General features: G+C 38.1%; 1 pseudogene; it reads left to right on the top strand.

The window, feature by feature from the left end:
• Nucleotides 1-14,581: 14,581 nt before the first annotated feature.
• Nucleotides 14,582-15,470, top strand: LOC118914816 (olfactory receptor 8S1-like; annotated as a pseudogene).
• The last annotated feature ends 1,584 nt before the right edge of the window (nt 15,471-17,054 follow it).

Below are 17,054 nucleotides of genomic sequence, written 5' to 3'. Positions count from 1 at the left end.
TGGGCAGTTGGAGGGAGCATTTCTGAATTTTGGATGACAGTAAGTTTGTAGTATTCTCACTTTCTTGGGTAGGGGATTAGCCAGCCAAATGTCAGGATCTTAAACTGAAGTTAATTTGAGAGGCCCTTTAGTTCATAGCCTCTTCTCTAAGCAAGACCAAATCTGTAGAAAGAACAGCCTAATTGTGCAGCTCTGTAGAGCTTTTCAGAGATAAAGCCAAATCTATAACTTTCTTTTATATTCTTGTCATAAAACAAGATTTTCTTGAAAAGTTTTTATTATTTAAGAGCCTCAACACCTATGTCTACAAAGATTTACTCAGAGAGACCACAAAGTCTGTAACTAGGGTAAGAAGTGAAAGAGAAGAGAGGACATCTTTGATATACCTGACTTCCCATTCCACAAGAGCACAGCATCCATTACTTCAAGAAGCTCTCTTCCCTTAAAAATCCTTTTCGTTTTTTCTTTTTGGTCTTCTCTACCAGAAACCTTTCAATGCAGAGAATCCCTGGCCTCCAACCTCCTCAGTGGCCCCTTTCAATGCAGAGAAGCCCTGGCCTCCAGCCTCCTCAGTGGCCTCAGGACCACTTCCTCTAGCCAGGTTTTCTAGACCATAAATTTGGGATTGAAGAGCTAGCAGACAGAGGACAGGCAAAAGGCAGAATTACTAGACTGTCAAACTATTTGAGCCATTTCTGTTCTTCAGCTGACCAACTAAGACTCCTTCTTGAAGAAATAGCTTCTCAGGCCAAGTTCAATTTTGCTTGTGTGCATAACCAAAGGAGAAAGGGAAGGAAGCCTTTTATTAACTCAGTGCAGTGAAAGCTGGGGACCTGGCGGGGGTGTGCTGAAGGGGAAGGGAGGCTGGAGTTTTGAGAGAGACCGTAGGAAAAAGAATCTTGAAGACCAATTCTAATCATATCAAACGGAAATCTCACATTTAGTTTCTGCACCTACTATCATTATGTTTCCATGTTGCCATAAAGCAGACTTTAGTATTATCATTTTATAGCCTCCATAATTCTATCTAGTTGGAGTTTAGACATTCCAGGATATAGAGATATTAAATTGTTTACATTTCTTATTGGACATACAACGATGCACTGTCCATCATTCTACATGTCACATGTAGTACTTTTGAGTTATATTCTTAGCATAAATCCAAGGACCTATGGGAATGCTGATTCAAAGTGTACAGTTTACAATTCTACCAATAATGTAGATATCATGCTCAAAATCAGATCCATGTTCTTGTTTTATTTTACTTTTCTTAAAACTGATGAAGTTAAATAATTTCCCAAATGCTCTTTTCTCTTGAATTTCTTCTAGCATAACTTTTCTTTTCATGCCATCAGTACCAGGCTTTATAAAACAGCAAGGGTAAAGTGGACTAACAAAGAAGAGAGGCTATGGGTGTGGAGACTAATTCTGAGAAGACTACTGGGAAGGTAGTTTTAACAGTCCAGTTCAGTTCCCAGTGAAAAATGTAAACAGTTAAAAGTCATGGCCTAGACATTTATGAATCAGTAAAGACAATAATAGCAGCAAAGTGAAGGAAATAAAAATACTTAATGAGCTCTTGATGATCAAACTGTGAGCTAAAACCAAGAAAAGCAGATTAAAGTGATCTGATCAAGGCCTCCAAATAAGTTAATGTCAGAATTCGCTCCAGAAATTCACCTTTGACCACTACAAAGCATTTTTAGATAGTTCATGTTAACCATGTGAGATAGATACACTTGTTCCATTTTATAGATGTGGCAACTGACCTTCAGAATGGTTAAGTGACTTAACTTCACATAGCTTTCAGTTCCCAGGTCCAGCTTTTTTATTTTAAACACAGTGCTATGTCTAAGATACAGCTATAGTCCTTTAAGCATACTTTTAATGACTCAAAGAATACGTTGTCCATCTACTGGGTGTGCTGTGGCAGAAGGAGCAATGGATTGAGAGCTAAACATTCAGTTTAATTCCTGGCTGTTCCACTGATAAACTGGTATGCAAAGCAAGTTATTTCATCTCTGTGGGCCTCTATCTGTCCACTCTGAGATGCGGCGAAAGCCTGACCTCACTGGTCTGAAGACAGAGCAGTCTTTTCTGAGGCACTTCCACTGAGTCCCACAAAATCTATTCCGGTGTTCCTAGGGTGGGTTTGGAGAAGTAGGGTACCCTTGTAGGGATCTGGAAATGTCTGGAAAGCTTTGTGCAACCTCTATCATTATTGTTCAGGTGCTTTTTTCCATGTCTTTATCCAAAGCTCAGAAGTCTACAATAAGATGGTGAGTTCTTGGCTTTAAGAACCAAACCTAAATATAAAAAGACTTACAACTAAATGTCTATTTTTTTTTAAATTTCATTTGAAGTATCCTGTTTGTTTTGATAAGTACATTCTTAATGGTAAAAAACATGTAATCTGGTTTAGGTTCCGAAGATGTTTGCTGTGGATGATAGATAGATAGATAGGGATTTTTGTGGAGGCTTCATCATATTGACATGATCAGTGAACTCGTTTTCCAACCTCTCTTCCCTTATCAGAGAATGGAGTAGGACTGAAAGTTCCAAGCTGCTAATAATGGCTTGGTCTTCCTAGAGACCAGCCCTCATCCAGGAGCCCACGCCCTGGCTATTGAGTTGCTGCTCCTTTCACTCAGGAAATTATAAGGGACTAAGGAGCTCTCTGGTAGACACTCTTATCATTCAAGAAATTACAAGGTTAGAGGACGAGGGCAAAAAGATGGCAGAGTAGGATGGTAACTCCTACATACATGCCAAGGAAGCAGCTATAGCAAATACAACTGATCCTGAAAATGACCTGAAGCTGCAGAACAGAGTCGTACCCAGTGAAGAAGAGAGAATCACACTGAGAATGGTAAAGGGGCAGAGGTGTGATCATTCAGGACCCAAGCCCTTCCCCCATCTGAGCCTGAAAACAGGAGGAAGAGGAATGGAATATGGAAGGGTTAAATGCTCAGGAACCCAGAACACCTGGCCCTGAAGACGTGGTCCAGGAATACAAGCCCACATGGCACTGGGCTCTGGTGATGCATGGGGCTGGACACCAGGGAGAGTTGGAGCCCTCAGGGGGGCCAGACTCCTGTTGTTTGTGGAGGCCAGGCATGCTCTGCTGGTCTCTCTGAGACCCAGCACAGAAATGGCACTGTTAAAGACTTACTAGCAGTGGGAAGTGTACCAGAGGGGCAGAAGTCAGAGCGAGCTCTCTCTGGAGAAGAGCGGGTGAGTGGATGACGCTTCCCCAGGCCTCCCTCAGACCAGCTGCCCAGGAGCTTGTGGGAACTCTGAAACTCTCTAGCATCCTTGCTGGTGGCCCAGCCACGCAGTGGCTCTCCCTTGTGTACTGCCCAGCCTGGCCTGCTCAGCCCAGCAGTGGGCCACCATTGCTGACTGGCAGGCAGAGGGCAGCCATGCCCCAAATGAATTCCAGCAGAAGTGCCTCAAGTCACAGGGAGGAGAGCTGTCAGCCTCTGCTGACAGACAGGCAGAAAATCAGATCCCCCCCCAACAGCCCAACAGCAACTGTGGCTCAGGTACAAAGGACAACCAGGCACTGAAGCAGTCTTGTGCTTCTGGGCACCACAGGATGCCCACTTCATAAAGCCATTACTTTTAAGATTGGGAGGCATAGGTAATCTAATACAGAGGAAGAAACACAGAAACCCAGACAAAATGAGGAGATGGGATTATATTCCAAACAAAAGGAAAAGATAAAATTGCAGGAAAAGGTCTTGTTTTATGATTGACTAGTCAATTTTATTTATTTGATTCTGAGCATATGGATTATCATTTGAACCACTGTAATTATCACTGTGGCTTGTTTTCTTTAACTCTACCATGTGCTGTTTTGATGAAATAGTCAATTTAATGTTGTGTCAGTAAAATACTGAAAAAAACAACATTTTTGAGTGAAAAGCCTTTAACTTGTATTTAATAATGCAGTTACTGCTTATTACCTTTATTTTGTTCACTGTACTTTGATGTCTCTCACCCTCCACCTAGTCCAAGAAATGATTAGTCTTCATTATTTTCTCATTTGCCTGTAACAATTAAAATGGCCCATCACTGTGGAAAGGTGTTTTAACTGTAAATTATCACTGCAAAACAGAAACACATTCTAACTTGTAACTAGTAAAATAATTAAACATGAATAAAACAATGGGAGAGGATAATTGTAGGATTTCTTAATTAGAACATGCCAACCTAGTACCAGCCAGAGAGCTTAACTATCAAATTTAACTTCCATTGTGATTTCTTCTCTGATCTGTGGGTCATATGAAGAGATATTGCTTATTTCTCAAGCATCTAAGGTGTTTCTTGCTACTTTTTTTATTGATTTCTCCTTATATTAGAGACCATCATGGTCTGAATTATTTTTTTATTGAAGTATATTTGAGATACAATATATTATATTGGCTTTGAGTATACAACACAGTGATTCAACAGTTATGTGTATTATTAAATCCTCACCTCAACTAGTGTAGTCAACATAGAAAATGTTATAGAACTATTGACTATATTCTTCATGCTGTACTTTCATCTCTGTGACTAATTCTGACTATATTATGATTGAGATTTTGTGCCTCTTTATCCCCTTCACCTATTTTGATTTCAATTCTTTGAAACTTATTGAGGCTTTTTTATGTCCTGGCATATGGTGAACTTTGGAAAATGTTTCATGTACATATAAAAATGGCAAGCATTCTGTAGTTGTGGGTGCAGTGATTTATGTATGTCAATGAAGTCAACGTGGTACTCATGTTTTTCCAGTCTTTCATGTATTTACTGATGTGGGGGTCTGCATTTTCTATCAGAAAAGGTTATCAAAGGTAGGATTTGTCTATTACTTCTTTTGGATCTATACTTCTTTACTTTATATATATTGAAACTTTGTTATTAGGTTCTCTGTCAGCTGTTGCTGCAAAATAAGCAGCCACAAAATTTTAGTGACAGCAGTAACTGTTCAGGTTTTTCACTCATAAGTAAACAGATCAGCTGAAGTAGCTCGGTGATAAGCTGACATCTGCAGATTGACTAGACTTGGTCCCTGGTGGTCTGTTCAACATGTCTCACTCGGGGCGTAGGCAGAGGGGGCAGTGCCTTCCTAGGGCTATTATTCTCATCATGAAGGTCAGAACTCTCAGAAAGACAAGTTGGAAACATGCAATGCCTCTTAAAGCCTAGACTTAGAGCTGCCACTTCTGCTTACATTCCATTGGCCAAAGCAATTCATTCATACAGCAAATCCCAGCTTCAGTGGAGAAGTGTGTTTCTCCATGGAGGTCATGGAGGGGTATTAGTGGATATTTGTTGAACAGTGATCTAAACATGAGCTTACAAATTTTGGATTGTTATTTGTTTTTGTTATATTGACTCTTCTGTCATTATTAAATGTGTCTTATTGCCTCCAGTAATTTGTTTTGCCTTAAATCTATGTTGATATTAATACAGCTTTACTAACTTACTTTTGGTTAGCGTTGCTTTGTATATAATGTTCCATCCTTTTACTGTCATTCTTAAGTGTCTTTATATTTCCAAATCTGTTTCGTAAAAATTGCATATAGTTGGGTTTTGTTTTTTTAATCCAGGATGATCATCTTTATTCAAGGTGTTTAGTTGATTTACATTTAACACAATTACTCATACATTCAGATTAAAATTTATCATCTGTCTGGTTTCTTAGCCCTACCTTTTCTACATTCTTACCTTCTTTTGAATTTACTAAGAATTTTTATTTTTCTATTTTTCTCCTCCACTAATTAATTAGATAATACATTTTATTTTTTACTATTTTTGGTGGTGGCCCTAGAGAATACAACATGCATTCTTGTTTTATTGAAGCCTAAATGTAAAGTAACACTTTTGCTGTTGGGCATCCTCCTTCCTCATCTGTAAAACTTCCATTTATTATTCCTTTAACTCTATTTCCCATTCCTACCTTTTGTGCTATGGCTGGTACATGCACACATTATACAGATAACACAAGACACTATTACTTCATACAGGCAATATTCTTTTGGATTTACCCATGTGTTTACCTTTTCTTACTGATTTTCATCCCTTCTTGCTTCTCTCCTTCCAACTCTAGCCATTTACTTTTTCCCAAAGAACTCCCATTAAATGTGCTGGTGATGAATTCTCTAATATTTTGTTTCTCTGAAAGTGTCTTTATTTAACCTTTGTTTTTTAAAGACTATTCTGACAGGCTATAGAATTCTTGGCAGTTATTTTCTTCCAACACTTTGAGTATTACATGACTTTGTTTTTCAGCTTCCATTGAGAAGTTAGCTTTAAGTTTTAATACTGCTAATTACAAGGTACTCTATCTTTTTTCTCTCTGGCTGCTTTTATTATTTTTCTCTTTGTCAACTGTTTCACTATGATATGTTTTGTTGCGGATTTCTTTGTTTTTCTCCTGCTTGGACTTTGGAGGTATTCTTAATTTAGTAGCTCGTTGGCAGTTTTTGTTAGAGATTGGGATAATTTTCTTCAAATATTGCATCTGCCTAAACCTCTCTTCTGTTATGTCTAATATGTTGTTATACACATCCATTAGATTCTTAATTTGAATTATTTTTGTTTTCAGTTCTTAAACTACCATAGGATTCTTTTTTCAGATCCTACATCTCTCTTGAAAATGTCCCCTTTGTTGTTGAATTTCATAATCATATTAATTAGTTATATAGGACTCCATACCTGATCACTTCGATATCTGGATCTCCTATGCATCTATTTCTTTTGCCTCTTTTTTAACCTTCTGGGTTTCCAATCATGTGGTATTGCCTCCTGGTATACCTAATTTTTTTTTTAAGTTAATTTTGTTTAATGAATTGTAGAAGTAATTTTGTTTAACAAATTGTAGGAATAATTTTAACCTATGAGATGCTTTCTTCCTTCAGAAGGGATTAGCAAAAAAGGTAGGTGAAAGATAAATAACCTTAATTCAATCAGATTTGTGCTGCTTTGAAACTGATGATCAGTCTTTAATGAGAGTTGATCTATTTCCAGTTTAACCTTACTCCAGGGGCGTTGCTCTTTGAAGATCCCAAATAGAAATTTGAAGTATTTACCAGATCGCAGAGGCCAGCAGGAAAATGCCAACACGAAAAGTAGGAGGAGCAATTTTTCTAGCCTCTACTGCTAGAATTGGTCCTGAGCTCCAATTTTTGTCCTCCCAGACCGTTGGTACTGACAGCAGTTCCGCTCAGCTTCTCAGATGCCACTTCCTGCTCAGCTTCTTAGCCACTCTGCTTCTGCTTTTGTTTTCAGCATCAACACATGCCTTAAGGCAGAAAGCTGTACCCAAATCCATCATACTTCTCTTCCTTCAATTATACTGATAGGAATACTCCATTTGAAATGGTGCTTAAACAGCCTGATCAGATTCTCCTACTTTGAGGAGACTAAAACACAAGAGAAAATTCGTAGGTTCAGTGTTGGAGGGATGATGTCCGTGAGGCTAGTGGATAAGGGCTGCCTCCAGTCTGAAAGTACTCCAATTCCAATCCAACAACTCCTCCTTTCTTTCTTAAGTTGATCTGAGATTCTCCTTGCCCTTAAATATCTTAATATGATATAAATCATACTAGCTATAAAAATGTGCATTGGGTATCCTCCTTCCTCATCTGTGAAACTTCCATTTATTATTCTCATCTTTTAACATAAGCCAACAATTTCATAATAATAGTAAAAGAATAATAGTTTGAGCAGTCATTCTTGTTTTGTTCCTACTTTTAATGAAAATGATTCTGGTAATTCACTGTTCATGTGATGTTAGATACCAGTTTATAGCCCATATTTTTTCATGTTACAGCTATCTGGTTTTAAGAAGATACTACCAAAATTTATCAAATTTTGTAAAGTAGATTTTCAGCATTTATTGAGATTATCATATATGACCAATTACAAAATTTCCTAACATTAAATGATCAGTACATTCATGAGAAAACTCAGTCAAGGATACATCTTTTCATATACCATTAAATTAAATTAACTTGTATTTGGGAAGTGTTCACATATATATTTATATTTAATAGTGATTGATATTTAGGTTTTAGTACTAAGATTGTGTTATCTTATCCATTATATGTTCAAGTCTTTTGCAATGTTGTTGATTTTCACTCCATATCATCTATCAAAGACTAAAAATAATATGTGTAAGTTTGCCCCCTAATTGTGGTTCTGGCTTTATTTCCTTGTATTTTCATGTGTTTGCTTCATTCATTTTGAAACTACTATGTAACATAAAAAGATCATGATAGCTCTATCTTCACTGTGGATTATACCTTTTACTATTATAAAATGGAACTCTGTTTTGGTTTAATATTTTTTATTTGAATTTTACTTGTTCTTTCCTTCTACATACTTTCATCATATATATCCCTGCCCATCATTTTCATTTTAACACTTCTGTATTATTTTGTTATATGTAGATTATCTTTAAACAACATATCATTAGATTTTTGTTTCTTTATTTTGTTTACTTTATTCCTAATGCCTTATTCAATAATTTCATTGCAAACTCCCTTTCTCTACTTTTATTTTTGCCATAAAACAGACATAAGAGCTGCCATTTATCAGGCTATCAGCCAGCACTCTTCTGTATACTTAAAGGAATCTTATTTATTCATTACAACAACACTATAAGGTAGACTCTCTCCTTTTATAAATGAATAAACTGAGGGGTTTTGCGGTCATTAACTTGCCTCAGGTCACTAAACTAGTGAGTAGCCGAGTCAGGACTGGGGAAAGAAAACACTCAAATAAAGAAAAGATAGAACATATTGTAAAGGTTATTCCAAATTAATATATTGATAAAAAGAAATTCCAATTGAAATTTCAAGGGAATTTTTCAAACTAAAAATCAGATTCAGAAGTGAAATTATAAGTATAAGCAAACAATAACAGAAAATAAAAAATATGAATGATCTTAACGCATACATTAGATCTACATATATTAAAGCATGTATTATCTCTCTTCTGCCCTACAAAATCCAAATTCATGACCATCTGTTTCTCCCTTTTCTCTCTCTCTCTTTTAATTTGTTTTGTCATCTGCATCAGATTGAAAAATATACATTTTGTGTATCTGATTTAAAAATGATATTACACTGAGCACATGATGCAATCTCTCTTCCAAGAACCAAACCCTGGAAAAATATAAAAGAATTTTTGAAGTTAATGTATCTATAGTCAAATCAAAAGGGTGATTTCTTAGAGGACCAGAAACTAAACAATTACTGAGAAGCTGGAAACTGGAAACAGACCTGATGATAGTAAAAAGGGAAATGTAGCTAGAAAGGTATGCAGAGGCCAGCAGGAAAATGCCAACATAAAAAGTAGGAGGAACAACCAGGGAGTTTCATGAGGGGAAGGGGAGAAGCCAGGAGCTGGGGAAAGTTAAAAGACACCCACAGGGACTTTGGTTGGGGTGTCACATGATCAAGTACAAACACAAGTGGACAGGCATCTACCACAGGGGTGGTATGTTTCACTTGGGAGGAAAAGAGAGCTCAGTGCCTCCAGGTGGCTACGGATGTCGGTGAAGAACAGGAGCAGTAGAGGCTAGAAGAACAGCTGTTAATACACCCTATCTGGCAGCATATCCCATGTAGCCTCCAATTTCTCCAAAAACTGTGTGTAGCACAAGCCCTGGAAGTTGCTTCCCCTCTTCCCCCAAGGTGAGTTGCCAAGCAGAGGTGCCTGACTATGTAGATGGGGAGCCTAATTGCAAAGATTATAATGAAAATAGCGAAATGAAAAAGTATATATAATCTAGCAAAAATACCTGGGGCCTATGTGAAGAAAATTAAAAACGAAAGTGTAAGCAAAAAGAAAACACTCAAATAAAGAAAAGACAGAACATGTTGTAAAGGTTGTTCCAAATTAATATATTGGTAAAAAGAAATTCCAATTGCAATTTCATTTCAAGGGAATTTTTCAAACTAAAAATCAGATTCAGAAGTGAAATTATAAGAATAAGCAAACAATAACAGAAAATAAAAAAATATGAATGATCTTAAAGCATACATTAGACCTACATATATTAAAGCATGTATTATCTCTATCATCATTGAGACAGTATAGTACCACTGTAAGATCAGACAGATGAAGGAATAGAATAGGAAACCTAGAAATAAAAGTCAATAAATATAGAAATTTAGAACAAGTTTATAAGGCTTCATCTTTAATTTTAAAGTCTCCAAAAAGCCCTGAAAACCAAACAATTTTTTAAAAACAAATCTGGAAGCAAAATTGGAAGCAAAATGACATGAGGCTATTTGTAATCTCTTTTAAAATCCCACTGAGGAGTATTCCAAAGTTTCATTATAGAAATATAAGGTATTTGACCACAGAGTATAGCAGCTATGTTATGTAATGTGTGATAGATTCCATATATATCTTTTCTGAAGGGTTGGGACAATCTAAGAAATGGATTAAAATGTAGATAGGTGAGAGTGAAATTTTCATTAGCTTGTACTTTCCTTTGTGTCTCACATGAAAGGGCATCTAAATTGTAGTGTTTTTACATGTAGGAGCTTTTAAAGGCAATTGACTTTATCACCTGTGGAAGGGCTCCAAACTCCAACATGTTTTTAAGGCTTCTTCTAGAACAGGGGGTTTACTAATTGTTTCTGCTCAATTTTAAATGGATAAACATAAGTAGTTTCTATATATACACTGAGTAGAAAGGCTCAGTGGAAAGGGGGGGACAACAGAAGAGAAAGAGCCTGGTTGATTCAGGAGATGCTCAAAGAGAGGGGTCAGGATGGGATTTGGAGCCGAGAGCCAGTGACCAGAGGTGAAGAGGGGCATCCCCACAGTGCTGAATGGGAGACAAGAAGAAGAATTCTGTGTGTGGGGATTAGACAGTAAGACATCACCCATAGCAGGAACAGAAACATTCCTCTGTGAATTAGCTGGAATTAGGAGTGTAACATTAACAAGTAGGTAGCTTCAAGAGAGTAATGAAACTAATTAACTAGTCACAGTGGGAAAGGGGCGTATGTACTTGGGTGGAGAGAGAGAGAGAAAGCATGTGGGGTGTGGGGTGTGTGTGCATGCTTTCAGGACCCCAGGCTTATCAGGGACTAAAGAAGCTGTAAGCAGAGACTCATACATTAGAGTTCACTTAGTCCCTTGTTCCTTTACTTGCAAAGCAGTTTGTAGTAAGGAGCCTTCCACACTCCTGTGTCCTCCTCTGGCCATGACAGTGGCACTAGCTTGTCCATCCCTGGACCTAGGGCCCCTCTGGTTCTGGCCACTGCTGCCTCTCGCATGGGTGGTGAACCTTTCCTGACCCCCAGGGATGCCTACTGAACATCCCTGGGCCAGCCTGACACCCAATTACCAATAAGTTGGTGAAGAAAGAAATATAAGTCTCATCAACTGGGCATGTGATTTCTTCAGGATGGAGAGAGACAAAGGAAGAGTAAAATAATAAGGAGGAATACCAGATTCTCTTATCTAAGACCAAAAGACTCAAAAAGGCATCAGCTGGATGTTAGAACACTTCAGCCTACTTTTGAGTTTGAACTTGACTCCAGACCTAGCACTGATTGGGAGCTAAGCCTGCTTTGTGTCAAATCCATTTGGAGCCCTCTGCAGAAGACGCCTACTGCTGGCATTTCTTTCACAGGTTGGAGTCCTACTTTGGAGGCAGTTGACAGCCTGGTTCAAAGTTGAGTGTATTTTGGACCCTGGACAGCCTTGCTCAGTGAGGAGGTAAGAGCCAGACATACATCTAACTGGAAGGATCTGGTAACTGTCCTGTATATTTGAGCTCTTTACTTACTTTCCCATTTGGGATTTTCTGTTCTATTCTGGAGGAAAAAAAAGAAAGATGAGAATTTTTTAGGAAGGATGGGTGAGATGGTGAATATGGAGTTTGAAGAAGGAGTCTTTCTCCCTACTTCTGTTCAACGTTTCCCTAAGTCACTTGTTTAAAAGGTTATTTTTTTAGCTAAATATTTTGTTCATTACAAAATATCCCACTGAAAAAGCTACATATATAAAACAGGTAAATGAAGAGCTATGGTGATTACAGAACATGGGAGTAGGGGTGGAGAGAGATTCACATGGTAGACTAGCTTCTCAGTCCGTATGATGGCCCATGACAAACTGGGGCAGCGCACGGGCTCCATGGAGCCTAAAAAGGACTCTGAACAACTTGTATTAGAGTCTGGAATCCTGGGAAAATCTAAAGTTCATTGAGGCCAGTATTCTGCCTCCAGATTGGATCAAGATATAGTATAGCAGCTGTTGAAAGAATGTAATGAAAAGTATGCAAGTTTTTATAAAAGTTAAATTTGCCTCAGTCTTTAGGGAAGAAGACAAGAAGAGAATTTTTATTTGCGTGAGTCAATCCTAATCCTTCGTGTCTATAGTCATTTACTTGATGTACTGCCGCCAGGTCACCTTCAGGTGCTTTCAGGTAGGTAAACAGGGGGGAAAACCAGCAGGGCCATCTCTATACCCTAATTTTGCCACCTCTCTAGAATGTTGCTTGTTTCAACCTTAATTGCTCCTAGTCCTTCATATGGCCTGTCCTTAGTCTTCTTTTTCTGAAGTTTCTCTGGCCTAGAAGGTCCTTTATCCATTCCAAGAGGTCAAATCCTTGATACCCACATCTCTAATGAGAATTGGGACATCCTGGGTAAGGAGAAGTTCCAGACATAGTCAATGGCCCAAACTCACAGGACAGCCTCACATTCCTGTCTGGGCTCCAAAGTTCTGTAGGAGAAAGCATAATCTCCAGACCAGGAAAGATTTTCCCATAAGTAAATTTTTGCAGTGTTGCAAAGTAGGAAAAAATGAGATTTGGAGTCAGAGGGCTTTGAGTGTGAGTCCTAACTCCACCACTTTGTAAGATCTATAATTATATCATTTAACTTTTCTGACCTATGGAGATGTGGTCAGTAATATCTATGTTATAAGGTTTTGTAAGGATTAAATGATATCAGGAGTATACAGACTGGTTATAGTTATGGTATAAATTATGCATTAAATGAATAATAGTTATTATATGAGTAAGGATGTAAGTAGGTTGGGGGAAGGCAGATGTGAGAAATGAGGTTTGGGGATGGGAGGACAGAGAAAGGGGAGTAAAATTTTTTGTTGCTGTGGTACAATATAAAATGTATGCAGGAAGTCCGTGTATCTAGCAGGAGAGGGAAAATGTCTGGAGAGAACAAATAATGAAGTCTTGGAAGTCAGGCTGGGAGAACTGGGAGCCAGAAAGCATGTTTCTTATTTTAAAAAACTTTTAATGCATTTAATGAAAACATAATTTTACAGTATAGGTGAAATATTTAATTGCAAAATTACACACAAACTTGACATTCAACAGACCACAAAAGTTTTATTTACCATATTCCATTTGTCTTCTGCATATATTGAGCTTGAATAACTTTTCTAAAGCATTTCATAGATTCTAAAGACTTTTACCACATTTGACCTCATTTTTATCCCCATTTTACACTTGAGATGGTTATGTTTTTAATAGGTTTCATGGGCAGCAATCAGCAAGGACCTCTGCGTCTGTGTCTAGTGCTCATTTTTCCACCAGAGCAGCTTCTGCAGAAGCTTAGGGCATACTGCAAACTCATAGAACCAAGGACTATTGGGGTCACTCCTGTCCCCCTAACCAACACCAGTCTCAAGCCAAAACTCCTTAAATCCACAAATATTTATTCTCTGTGTGTGAAACACTGGAAAGAGAATTGGATATGAAATCAGAATACCTGGCCTAGTCCTGGCTTTGAAACCATCTGGCTATGTGATCTTGTGCAAATCATGTCATCCCTCTGTCCCACATTGTCCTCACCTGAAAATATGAGGTCAGACAACATGTTTCTGTTAACATGTCAGATAAAATGTACTGGAAATTTAAGTTCTCATTGTTCTGAAAAGTAGCCTCCCAGAAAAGGGCCTCTCCTGCTTTACCTCTGGTATCCTTCTACTTGCAACTCCTAGGGTTCACCGGGTCTGGGATGCTGTCAAGTGTTGAGGAGAGTCTAGAGAAGAGCATGAGGGGATAGAGCCTGGGGTGGGTCTATCACCTTAGGAATTACAGAGCTGGTAGCAATGAGGGCTAAGGGAAGAGATCATAACTGAGGAAGCATGCATTCTTTTAGTAAACAAATGTTTCTTCAGAGCCTTCTAGCTGGGTCTACTGCATTTCTAGACTGTGATACTTTTACTGGCACCTACGAGTGCCTCAGTGGGGATGAAAACAAAGATTTTTGCCTATGTATAATATAAGTTCTAGCAGGGAGGGAAAATTTTAATGTACCAAATAAGTCATTACCCAATATGTTAGAAAATGTTACATGTTATAGGGAAAAGAAGTTGAGCTTGATAAGGAGAACTTAGGCAGGAAAAGGGAAATTGCAATATTTAATAGGGTAGTCAGGTACTACTTTATCCTCACAAACAATTTCTGGCTTGAGGTTAAAAAGCAAATCTTTTATAGGTTAAAAAAATTCTATTCACTGAGAATGACCCACATCATTGTCCCACCAGGTGCATAAGTATTTGTTTCTTTCTAGGGATAGATATCTAAGAAACCATGAAAAATCTTAGCATTATTGATGAATTTGTGCTTCTGGGATTGTCCAGTGACTCACACATCCAGACCATGCTCTTTGTATTTTTCCTGGAGATTTACCTCCTGACTCTGATGGGGAATCTGATGATGATCGTGGTGATCAGGGCTGATTCTCACCTCCACACACCCATGTACTTCTTCCTGGGACATCTGTCTTTCCTAGACATATGCTACTCTTCAGTCACTGTGCCCAAGATGCTACAGAATTTCCTGTCTCAGAAGAAAACCATCTCGATGTGGGGCTGTATTACCCAGAGTTTCTTTTTCATTTTTTCTGGGGGCACTGAGGGCTGCTTGCTCTCTGCCATGGCCTGTGACCGCTATGCTGCTATTTGCCACCCTCTGCTCTATACCATGGTCATGAATAGACCTCGCTGCACTGCAATGGTCAGTGCAGCATGGGTGATGGGGTTTTTTAACTCACTAGTGAATAACCTTTGTATCCAGAACTTACAGTTCTGTGGTCCCAATATCATCTCCCACTTCAGCTGTGAACTGCCTTCACTCTTCCCTCTGTCCTGCATTGATCCCACGGCTAACGCCATCCTGCTGGCTGGGTCTACCGCACTTCTAGGACTTGTGACACTTCCTCTGATCCTCTTCTCTTACCCAAAAATTATGTTTGCCATTCTAAGTATTTCCTCCTCTAGGGGCCGAGGCAAAGCCTTCTCCACGTGTTCCTCTCACATCACTGTGGTGCTCTTGTTCTATGGGACGGCTCTATTCAGGTACATCAGTCCCCCTTTAGGGTCAGTATGGGATCAACCCTCTCATCTACAGCCTCAAGAATCAGGAGGTCAAGGTAGCTCTGCAGAGGATGCTGAGGCAGAAAATATGTGCCCCAGGGTAAGTTATGGCAACAGGATGCTTGCTCTATAAGAATAAATCTACAAAGGAAGAGAACTTTGGAAGTTCATAGTCCTATAGAACTTGCTTTTTCATTAAGTTCAACTAATTTGTTTCTAATTCATAGTGAAGAGACTTCCATAAGCTGAGAAATATAGTCAGGAAATATTTGGCCCTTTCTGGGTCTGAGGAAAAAGGTTCAGTGTGTCAACTCCTACCACAGCCTTTGAAAATTAATCCAGAAGCGTGACTTGGCTACAGTTAAGGAGGCTGAAAAAGAGCAGAGACCCTGAGCCCATGACTTACTTATGGAGTCAGACAAAGGATCCTATTAATAAAAGGGCACAGAACAAATAGACTAGATACAGATATTGTTCCAGGATAAGACAATTCAACACCCCGCATACACTTGATCTTGTGGCACCATAGGCATCAAATGGTAAGTACCTGCAAATAGTCAAAGAATAGTGAAAACAAAGAATGAAAATGTTAAATGTCCACGAATAGATAAATAGATAAAGAAAATGTGATATACATACACAATGGAATGCTATTCAGCTTTAAAAAAAAGGAAATTCTTCAATATGTAACAACATGGACACTATACCAAGTGAGACAAGCCAGTCACGTTATTCTATTTATATGAGTTATCTAAAACAGGCAAATTCGTAGAAGCAGAAATGGTGATTACCAAAGGATGGGGGTAATGGGAAGTGGGAAGTCACTGTTCAAATGAGTATACAGTTTCAGTCTTGCAAGATGAAAAAGTTTTAGAGATCTGCTGTCCAACAATGTGCATGTTGTTAAAAAAAAGTATACATTTAAAATTTTAAGATAGTAAAATCCATGTTATGTATTTTCTATCACAATAAAAAACAAATATATAGATCTAACATATTGTTACACTAAAAATTGGTATTGTATTTTGGTACAATCTCTTCCCTGAAGGCATACATCATAAAAAATGTAGCATTTGTATGTGATACATATACGTATTGTAAACCAGAAAAAAATCAGTAGAAGTTGCATAATATAAATTATGCAAGAGAGCATTATTTGCATCAATTATCTTAACAAACATAAAGAAACATGAAGAAACAAAGTAATGAAATGGGCAAACAGATATGTGTATACATTGTTGACCATGCTTTATATTAGTTAAATTCTTTCAGAAATCAATCTAGTTGTATGTAATAAGAGCCATGACATGATCATGCACGTTTTAAAACTCTATCCTCGTTTAAAGTGAGGAAGTCCTCACCTTTTCTCTGAAATAAAGAGGCACATAGTTCAATAGTCATTGTACCTACTGCTGCTATATTAGCCATTCCACAAATTCCATGACAGTCCCACTGAATACTCTTTTCCTTAAAGATTAAACTGGTAGTGACATCAGTAAAATGAAGGATTAGGAAGGTTCAACCCTTGTTTCTCTGAAGAAACACCGATGTAAAAATAACATATGGACCATAACACCTTTATGAAAATGTAAAATTACAGATAATAAGTCACAGCACCCCAAATGAGCACAAAAACCAAGAGCAACCATGTTGAAACAGGTTAAGAAGAACAATTTAACTTTACCTGC

This window comes from Manis pentadactyla, chromosome 10 (genome assembly GCF_030020395.1).
Source record: "Manis pentadactyla isolate mManPen7 chromosome 10, mManPen7.hap1, whole genome shotgun sequence".
NCBI classification, from domain to species: Eukaryota; Metazoa; Chordata; class Mammalia; order Pholidota; family Manidae; genus Manis; species Manis pentadactyla.
Note: the sequence above shows the minus strand (reverse complement) of the source record. Positions and strands in the feature narration are given on the sequence as shown.